This window comes from Arachis ipaensis, chromosome B3 (genome assembly GCF_059453495.1).
Source record: "Arachis ipaensis isolate K30076 ecotype BB chromosome B3, ASM5945349v1, whole genome shotgun sequence".
Lineage (NCBI taxonomy): Eukaryota > Viridiplantae > Streptophyta > Magnoliopsida > Fabales > Fabaceae > Arachis > Arachis ipaensis.
The window spans coordinates 100490625-100501116 of NC_142438.1; the positions used below are offsets into that span (position 1 = coordinate 100490625).

Genomic DNA, 10492 nt, shown 5'->3' on the forward strand with positions numbered 1-10492 from the left:
AGTGAAAGTAAAGAATAGAATGTAAATTGACAGAAGATTAAATGACAAGGAAAGTAAAATTTCAGCAGATCTCACTTGCAGGAATTAAATTGACAGAAGCTTAAAGAACAAGAAATGTAATTTGCAGCAAACGTAAATAAGCAGAATGTAGATTGGACAAAAGCTTAAAGAGCAAGAAAAATAAATTGCAGCAAAATGTAAAGGGAGGCTAGATGCTGGAAAGTAAAGGAAGCAGTAGAACAAAGCTTAGAGCAATTACAGAGGAATTAAATTGTGCAGAAAATGTAAATCAAGCTCAGTGTGAATGGAAAAGTGAAATTGCAGAAGAACAAAATTGCAGATTTGCAGGAAAAGTAAATTTGGATCTCAACAATTTCAAATGTAAAGTTACAGAATGTAGAAGAGTAAATCAAGCTCAAAGGAAACAAAATTTTTGAAGTGCAGAAGAACAGAATTTCAAGAACGGAAATTTGCATAAAGCTGAATTGATTTTTGAAATGTAAAGAGTGCAGAAATTAAAAGTGTTTCAAAGAGAATTCTCTATTCTACTCTTCTCCTAATGCTCTCAAGCAGAGCTAGCCTCCTTTAATGAAATAAAAGTAATGCCTTTATATAGGCAAACGAAAATGAAATTGAAATTAAAAATAAATTACAAATGAAATTCCTAATCTAGCTCTTCTCTGTGTGCCTTTAAGTCATGTTTTAATGGGCTTTACTTGCTTTGGACTTAAATGAGAGTGAATCCGGATGGTGTTGGTGGCATGGGTCAGGAGGCATTTGTTTGAAAATGGATTGGAGCCATGCTCCAGTGGAGCACTCAGTTAAGAAAGATAACGTAGCGCTCACTGGTTCCTTGTGTCAAGCCTCGTGCCAAACTTCTTGGTATAGCGTTCACTAAGTGAGCGCTCAGTTAACTCATTGAGTGCTACTCCTTGTGTGTGGACAGCACAAGTTCCTTGCTTCCAAGCTTGGAAATCACGATAAAGTGAAAAGAGTTAACGTAGCGCTATGCTTTTTGGGCTTTTGGTTGAGCGCTATGTGGTTCCCCTCTTCGAGCCTTGGTGTGAGCACTTGCTTGGTTGGTTTTTGGGCCTTAAAGATGCCTATCACTTATGCTTCAATTTCTTACCAAATATAGATTGTTATATATCGTTGGAAAGCTCTGAATGTTAGCTTTCTAAGCAACTGGAATCAGATTAATTGGACATCTGTAGCTTAAGTTATGGCCCTTTGAAGGAGGCATGGCCATGCTGTCACAAGGCTTAAGAAAAGCCCTAAAAACTGAACTATTTTAACGTAGTGCTCCCTTTAAATGAGCGCTAGCCTTTGTTTTTTCTCATTCATGGTCATGGGCCACGCTTTTAAAAGCATGGCCTAAGGCATCAAAGTGTGCTCCAAAACTCTTTTTTTTCTCCTTTTTAGCTTATTTTGTGCTTTTTTGCTTCTTTTTCTTCTTATTTCCTACAAAGTTTATCAAATCAAAATATCAAAGAAATATACCATTTAAGCATAAAAGAATGCAATATTTTAGCACTAATTATCAATTTCTTGTATGAAAAAGCATAGAAAATCATGACATGATGACATGTCATCAGGGGATTAAGCATCAAATTAAAAGAATAGAATGTAAAAGAATGGGTAGATCAGAAAGGGGAAAGCTCATTGGTGTCAGGAGATGACATAATTCTCCGGATCAAGTTCATTTTCATCTCTTCTTTAATCAATGCATTCATTGAACTCCTTGGCAATCTTAGGTGATTGGATCCTAATTCCTTGGCAATGCAGTCTCTCTAAGCATGAACAATTGCCCAATTCCTTGATTTAAGAGCTCAAGGGAAGAGATGATGTATGGTCACTGATTATACCACACACATTCATAGATCAAAGTATTGGTAGGATTACATGTCACGATATCCATCCAAATCCCAACCTAATCCTAATGTGAGAAAGAATTCAAGCATGATTTTGTGATTTCTCTTCCAAGCTTATCATAGAACCCAATTACATTCAATTTCTTTCCCAAGACAATTGAATGATTAAATGAAGAATGAATCCTTTCTAGGTAGATCAAGAGAAAAGATAGAACAAGAAGTATGAAAACTAATATTGATCCATTGAATTACACAGAGCTCCCTAACCCAACGAAAGGGTTTAGTTGTTCATAGCTCTAAAAACAGAAAATGGAATTAAAAAGTACATTGCAGAATGAAAAGTACAGAGAAATTAAATTTGGGCAGAGTTTCAGCACTCTAATCTATTTATACACTTTCTTCTTTCGGTCTTCAAGTACTTGGACTGGGCCCTTTGGCCTCTGTTGAAGCTAGTTTGAAGTGGCCTTTAGTGAAGTTGATGAGGATGTTTAAAAGTTAATGTTTATACTCTTGCTAGGTGGCTTTTTGTATTGAAATTGGGTTGACGTTGGGGTTTACGTTGGAGTTTAATGTTTGAGCTCAAACGTTGGGTCAAATGTTGCCAATTGAGGCTGGGATGTTGGCCCTGGTGTTTGACCCAACGTTGGACTCAACGTTGGACCTAACGTTGGAGTCCAACTTTAGCTCATCCATGCGTACGCGTGCCCTACGCGTGCACGCCGATTTGCAAAAATCGCTCGTCCACGTGACCTCCGCATTCGCATCGATTGGCCAAAATGCACACCCACGTATACGCGTGACCCACGCGTACGCGTCGTTGCACATTTTTCCAATATCCAAAACTTGAAAACCATCGCGTACATTGGAGGTAACGCTGAACCCCCAACGTTGCCTCCAACGTTGGCCCCTTTTTTCACCTCAACGTTGGACCCAAAGTTGGAGGCAAAGTTGGAGTCCAACTTTGGCTCCAACTTTGCACCCTTCTTAGCCAACGTTTGAGGTAGCGTTTGAGGTCCAACTTTGGGCTCAAACGTTGGCTTCTTGCTTATAGTTTGAGGCAAAGTTGGAGTCAAACTTTGGCTCCAACTTTGCACCCTTCTTGGCCAACGTTTGAGGTAAAGTTGGAGTCCAACTTTGGCTCCAACTTTACACCTTTTTGAGTATGGGCGTTGGACCTAACGTTGGAGCACCAACTTTGGCTCGAACGTTGGTGTCCCCTTCTTCTTCATCAACGTTTGAGGCAACGTTGGAGCACCAACTTTGGCTTTAACGTTGCTTCCTTTTGCTTCCTTCCTTGGACCTTTTGTTGCTTGTTTTCTCTTCCTCCCTTCTAAGTTCCAACTAAGATGCTACTAAGACCCTTGTTGTTTATTCATCCTTGGTTTTTGCTTTTTCACTTAGGAACTTTACTTTTTATTTATAGCTCAGTGTTCTGTGTTGAGGCAACTTTTTAGATAAGTTTTCAGTCAACACTCCTGACCCAGATGGCTTAAGTTGTTGGGTGATGAAGCACCCCTTGAACTTACCAACTCAAGCTTCTCCTCATCACATACACACTACAGACACTTGGCTCAAGTTTCATCCTAGAGACATTGGTGCCCAGCACCTCTTTGGGTTGCTAAATGCCTTGTAACTAAGTTGCTCTTGATGGTAGACTTTTGGTTGATAATTTCGGGTTAGTTAACCCAAGTTATCAAGTGTTAAAACACTCCTCAGAACCTATTCATCGAAGCAGATCCTAGTACAGAGGCACCACAGACATGTGTCTTAAGGCTTAAGCTATTGGTGCCTAGCTTATTCTTTGTTTCGTACAATTTTGGTTGCCAACGTTGGGGCTGCCTTTGGAGGTCAAACTTTGCCTCCAACGTTAGCTTTTCTTGTTTTCCTTGTTTCTATTTTTTTCTTCCAAGGCTTATTATTTTCAAGAGTTCTATAAACAGCAACTAGTTTCATACTATGGAGGACATTCTACCCTTTTATTTTTATGATTGAGCTTGCTAACAATCAAGCATAAACCACCACTTATCCTTATTCTATTCCTACCAACTTGGACAATCAAACTTCATGTTTTTCAAATATTTTCTTTTATTCAATTGAAAATAGGGAGACAAACATACATTCAAGCAAAGTAAAAGTAAAGCACACACCTAGGCTAGCACACTTATGATAGCATTAAAGAAAACTACTCAACAGAATTCAAAATGACTTAAACTAAAAATCACTAATTAACTGAAAGAGAACATGTTCTTTCTTATTTAGATATAGTAAACAAGGAGCAAGTCCACCTTTCATTTCTTATCTTGCTTGTCTTTCATCTTTTTCTCTTCTTCTTGATTGCTAGTTTCTCATTTGCCTTTTTGTTTCCCTTTAATCTTTGTCCAAAATCCAGCTTTCCTCTTCTTCTTTGTTACTGCCTCAGCATGTCGTAATGCTCTCTCCACTTCCAAGTTACTTCGCTCCTTAAAGTATTCATCATAGCTCGAAATTGCTGAGTTTAGAGCAGGCATGTGTTCCGCTAAGTAGTTGAGCTTGGTTTGAGCATTCATATCATAGTCCCGCTCATTTTTATATCTTGCATTGTAAAGAGTAGAGAATTTATTGAATGCTCTCATACCATCAATGTGATGTTGGGTAAGCTCTTGCATGTGTTTTTCCAAACGGTCCTGCCTCTCTGTTACTTGGTTGATGGACTGAGAGAGTCTAGAATATTGCTCATCATGCTGTTCCATTAGTCTATCCTTCAATTCTTTTTGTTGGCTTACGATCACAAATTGGGAGTACTTCTATTCTTGGTTTAGCCTAAACTCCCTTGACAACACGTCAATGGCTTCTTGTATCCCACTCATATCCATTGAGGCATGTGGAGAGGCTTGAGCTGGTTGTTCCTCCTGTTGCTCCCCTTCTGGATGTTGTCCTTCTTCTTGTAGTTCTCCACTTGCTGTTTGATGAGCGGATAATTTATACGCTTTTTGGCATTGTTTTTAGTATGTTTTTAGTAGGATCTAGTTACTTTTAGGGATGTTTTCATTAGTTTTTATGTTAAATTTACATTTCTGGACTTTACTATGAGTTTGTGTGTTTTTCTGTGATTTCAGGTATTTTCTGGTTGAAATTGAGGGACTTGAGCAGAAATCAGATTCAGAGGTTGAAGAAGGACTGCTGATGCTGTTGGATTCTGACCTCCCTGCACTCAAAATGGATTTTCTGGAGCTACGGAACTCGAAATGGCGCACTTCCAATTGCATTGGAAAGTAGACATCCAGGGCTTTCCAGAAATATATAATAGTCCATACTTTGGCCAAGAATAGATAACGCAAACTGGCGTTCAACGCCAGCTCTCTACCCAATTCTGGCGTCCAGCGCCAGAAAAGGATCCAAAACCAGAGTTGAACGCCAGAAATGGATCAAAACCTGGCGTTCAACTCCACAAATGGCCTCTGCACGTGGAAAGTTAAAGCTCAGCCCAAGCACACACCGAGTGGGGCCCGAAAGTGGATTTATGCATCAAGTACTTACTCATGTAAACCCTAGTGACTAGTTTATTATAAATAAGACCTTTTACTATTGTATTAGACATCTTTGGACGCCTGGTTCTTAGATCAGAGGGGCTGGCCATCTCGGCCATGCCTGAACCTTTCACTTATGTATTTTCACGGTAGAGTTTCTACACTCCATAGATTAAGGTGTGGAGCTCTGCTATTCCTCAAAGATTAATGCAAAGTACTATTGTTTTCTATTCAATTCATCTTGTTTCGCTTCTAAGATATCCATTCGTACCCAAGAACATGATGAAGGTGATGATTATGTGATGCTCATCATCATTATCCCTTATGAACGCGTGTCTGACAAACACTTCCGTTCTACATGCAACAAGCTAGAATGAATATCTCTTAGATCTCTTAATCAGAATCTTCGTGGCTTAAGCTAGAATGATGGCGGCATTCAAGAGAATCCGGAAAGTCTAAACCTTGTCTGTGGTATTTCGAGTAGGATTCAATAAATGAATGACTGTGACGAGCTCCAAACTCGCGATTGCAGAGCGTTAGTGACAGACGCAAAAGGATAGTAAATCCTATTCCAGCATGATCGAGAACCGACAGATGAATAGCCGTGCCGTGACAGGGTGCGTTGATCATTTTCACTGAGAGGATAAGATGAAGCCATTGACAAAGGTGATGCCTCCAGACGATTAGCCGTGCCGTGACAGGGCATTGGATCATTTTCCCAAGAGATGACCGAAAGTAGCCGTTGACAATGGTGATGTATCACATAAAGCCAGCTATGGAAAGGAGTAAGACTGATTGGATGAAGATAGCAGGAAAGCAGAGGTTCAGAGGAACGAAAGCATCTCCATTTGCTTATCTGAAATTCTCATCAATGAATTACATAAGTATTTCTATCCCTATTCTATTAATTATTATTCGAAAACACCATTATCAATTTATATCTGCCTAACTGAGATTTGCAAGGTGACCATAGCTTGCTTCATACCAACAATCTCCGTGGGATTCGACCCTTACTCACGTAAGGTATTACTTGGACGACCCAGTGCACTTGCTGGTCAGTTACACGGAGTTGTGAACCGTGGTTTTGGCATCATGTTTTTGGCGCCATTTCCAGGGAAAGAAAGAGCAATGAACTTTACATAATTAAAGTGTAATCACGATTCCGCGTACCAAGTTTTTGGCGCCGTTGCCAGGGATTGTTCGAGTATGGACAACTGACGGTTCATCTTGTTGCTCAGATTAGGTAATTTTCTTTTTATTTTGTTTTCAAAAATTTTTCAAAAAATCTTTCAAAATTTTCTCCTTTGTTTTCGAAAAAAAAAAATAATATAAAAAATGTTTTCAAAAAAAAAAATAAAATATATTTTTATTCAAAATTTTTAAGAATGAATTCTAATGTTTCATGAAGCATGTGAAGCCTGGCTGGCTGTAAAGCCATGTCTAAATTTATTTGGACTGAGGCTTGCAATTTGTTATCAAGAGCAATATACTCTGATGTTAAATGCTGAAGCTTGGCTGGCCATTGGCCATGTCTAGTGTTTTGGACTGGAGCTTTCATTGAAAGCTTGGCTGGCTAGTGAGCCATGTCTAATTCCTGGACTGAAGCTTTAGACTAAGAATGCAAGATTCCTGGAATTCATGTTAAAAATTTTGGAATCCTTATTTTTTTCTTTTTCATATAATTTTTGAGAAAAATCCAAAAAAAAATTAGAAAATCATAAAAATCAAAAACATTTTTTGTGTTTCTTGTTTGAGTCATGAGTCATGTCATAAGTTTGGTGTCATTTGCATGTGCATCTTGCATTTTTCGAAAATTTCATGCATTCATAGTGTTCTTCATGATCTTCAAGTTGTTCTTGGTAAGTCTTCTTGTTTGATCTTGATGATTTTTTGTTTTGTGTTGTATGGTGTTTTTCATATGCATTCTTGAATTCTTAGTGCGTAAGCATTAAAGAATTCTAAGTTTGGTGTCTTGCATGTTTTCTTTGCATTAAAAATTTTTCAAAATTGTGTCTATGATGTTCATCTTGACATTCAAAGTGTTCTTGGTGTTCATCTTGACATTCATAGCATTCTTGCATGCATTCATTGTTTTGATCTAAAAATTTCATGCATTGCATCATTTTTCTTGTTTTTCTCTCTCTTCATTAAAAATTCAAAAATAAAAAAAAATTATCTTTCCCTTTTTCTCTCTCATCAAATTTGAAAATTTGAGTTGACTTTTTCAAAATTTTTTAAAATCAAGTTGTTTCTTATAAGTCAAATCAAATTTTCAATTTGAAAATCTTATCTTTTTCAAAATCTTTTTTAAAAAAATCAAATCTTTTTCAAAATTCTTAGTTATTTTCGAAAATTCCAAAAATATCTTTCAAAAATCTTTTTCTTATTTTTATATCAAATTTTCGAAAATAACATAATCAATTAATATTTTGATTCAAAAATTTGAAGTTTGTTACTTGCTTGTTAAGAAAGATTCAAACTTTAAGTTCTAGAATCATATCTTGTGATTTCTTATGAATCAAGTCATTAATTGAGATTTTAAAAAATCAAATATTTTTCAAAACTAATTTCTAAAATATCTTCTTATCTTACCTTTTTCAAAATGTTGGTTTCAAAATATCTTTTCTAACCTCCTAACTTCTTATCTTTTCAAAATTTGTTTCAACTAACTAACTAACTTTTTGTTTGTTTCTTAACTTTTTCAAAACTACCTAACTAACTCTCTCTCTCTAATTTTCGAAAATATCTTCCCTCTTTTTCAAAAATTTCTTTTTAATTAACTAATTATTCTTATTTTTATTTTTGATTTTAAAAAAATTTTCGAAAAATACTAACATTTTTCAAAAACCATTTTCGAAAATCACTAACTCTTTTTCAATAATATTTTTCGAAAATTCTCCCTCTCTCATCTCATTCTATTTATTTATTCATCTACTAACATCTCATCTCACATCTCAACCCTCCTCACAGTTGTGTTTCTTCCATTATATTACATTCTTTGTCTCCCCCTCTTCTTCTACTCACACAGGGATCCTATACTGTGGTATAAAGGATCCATATTATTATTATTATTTTTTCTGTGCCCTCTTCTTTGTCATATGAGCAGGAGCAAGGACAAGAATATCCTTGTTGAAGCAGATCCAGAACCTGAAAGGACTCTGAAGAGAAAATTAAGAGAAGCTAAATTACAACAATCCAGAGATAACCTTTCAGAAATTTTCGAACAGGAAGAGGAGATGGCAGCCGAAAATAATAATAATGTAAGGAAGATACTTGGTGACTTTACTGCACCTAATTCCAATTTACATGGAAGAAGCATCTCCATTCCTACCATTGGAGCAAACAACTTTGAGCTGAAACCTCAATTAGTTTCTCTGATGCAGCAGAACTGCAAGTTTCATGGACTTCCATCTGAAGATCCTTTTCAGTTCTTAACTGAATTCTTGCAGATATGTGATACTGTTAAGACTAATGGAGTAGATCCTGAAGTCTACAGGCTCATGGTTTTCCCTTTTGCTGTAAGAGACAAAGCTAGATTATGGTTGGATTCTCAACCCAAAGACAGCCTGAACTCTTGGGATAAGCTGGTCACGACTTTCTTAGCCAAGTACTTTCCTCCTCAAAAGCTGAGCAAGCTTAGAGCTGATGTTCAAACCTTCAGACAAAAAGAAGGTGAATCCATCTATGAAGCTTGGGAAAAATACAAACAATTGACCAAAAAGTGTCCTTCTGACATGCTTTCAGAATAGACCATCCTGGATATATTCTATGATGGTTTATCTGAGCTATCAAAGATGTCACTGGACACTTCTGCATGTGGATCCATTCACCTAAAGAAAACGCCTGAAGAAGCTCAAGAACTCATTGACATGGTTGCTAATAACCAGTTTATGCTTTTGCTTTGAATTTTGGATGTTGAAGAGTCATCACCTCCGTTGAAGTTGCTACTTTAGTTTGTTTTCTTATTCCTTTACTCTTTTCAGTTATTCATTAATCCTATTCAGATAATTATGTTGCATTCTGGATTTATTAATATATAGAGTTACTTTTACTTTTAAATTATTTTTAATTTTCTATTTTATTTTAATTAATTTATTATGTCTTCTTATATTTTTATGAGTATTATATCCATGTCAATGGAGTAGTTTTTCTACTTGACATGGGGGTTGATTAAGAGGAGACACTTGAGTTGGAAGGCTTAAGTGTCGGTTAAATTGAACGTTGTTGGTTAGTTCTGTATTTACTAACGCTAAACCTTCCTAAGGGAGAGGACTAGGATTTGCGAATAAGGGTTAGCTTAATCACTTGACTTCCCTTTATTTAGTAAGGGTTAACTAAGTGAAAATAACAGTCTTTTTAATACTACATTTAAGAGATCCCAACAAGGATAGAACTTCCAATTGATCATTCTCCCAGTCAAGGCCTTTTATTTAGAATATCAATAATTATTCTTAGTTTATTTTTATTGTTCTAATTTATAATTATTCAATTGCTCATCATTATTCAACTCTCAAAACTCTTGGAAAATTCCTAGTTAATAAAATAGCACTTTTTCCTGCAACTCGTTGGGAGACGACCTAGGACTCATACTCCCAGTATTTTTATTTCTAAAATTTGTGACATCCTTTTTAAATTGGTGAGGCGAATTTTAGCTGGTTAAGGGCTATACTTGCAACGCTGTTCTCTTATTAAAATTCTCTTAATTGGTCTAACTTCTGCCACGCATCAGTTTTTGGCGCCGTTGCCGGGGAGTTACAATAGTGTGATAGATTATTAATTAGTGTACATATTTTACTTTATTTGCATATTTTATTTTTATTTTTGTTACCATGAGCTATATGTTTTTCTCCTTGAATGACGCGTTCACTGCCTGATCCGAGCTTAGCCGCTTTTGATCCTGAAATTGAAAGAACTCTTTCACGTATTAGGCGAGCTCGACGTCGGTTAGCCTCTGAGGGTGGTGAAGCGATTGTTATCGATTAGCCAGTCTCATCCGAGGGAGAATCTGAACCGCCATCTGAAAGCGAGACAAACTCCTTTACTACTGATTCAGTTGATTCACGTTCAGGTAACATGGCATCACCTAGGAGGATTACTCTCCAGGAGGTAGGAGCC

General features: G+C 36.7%; 1 non-coding gene across 1 annotated transcript; it reads right to left on the reverse strand.

The window, feature by feature from the left end:
* Positions 1–9009: 9009 nt before the first annotated feature.
* LOC148571770 (small nucleolar RNA R71) lies at positions 9010–9117 on the reverse strand. The gene has a single exon (XR_015908826.1). It is a non-coding gene; the product is annotated as a small nucleolar RNA R71 (small nucleolar RNA).
* Positions 9118–10492: the final 1375 nt, after the last annotated feature.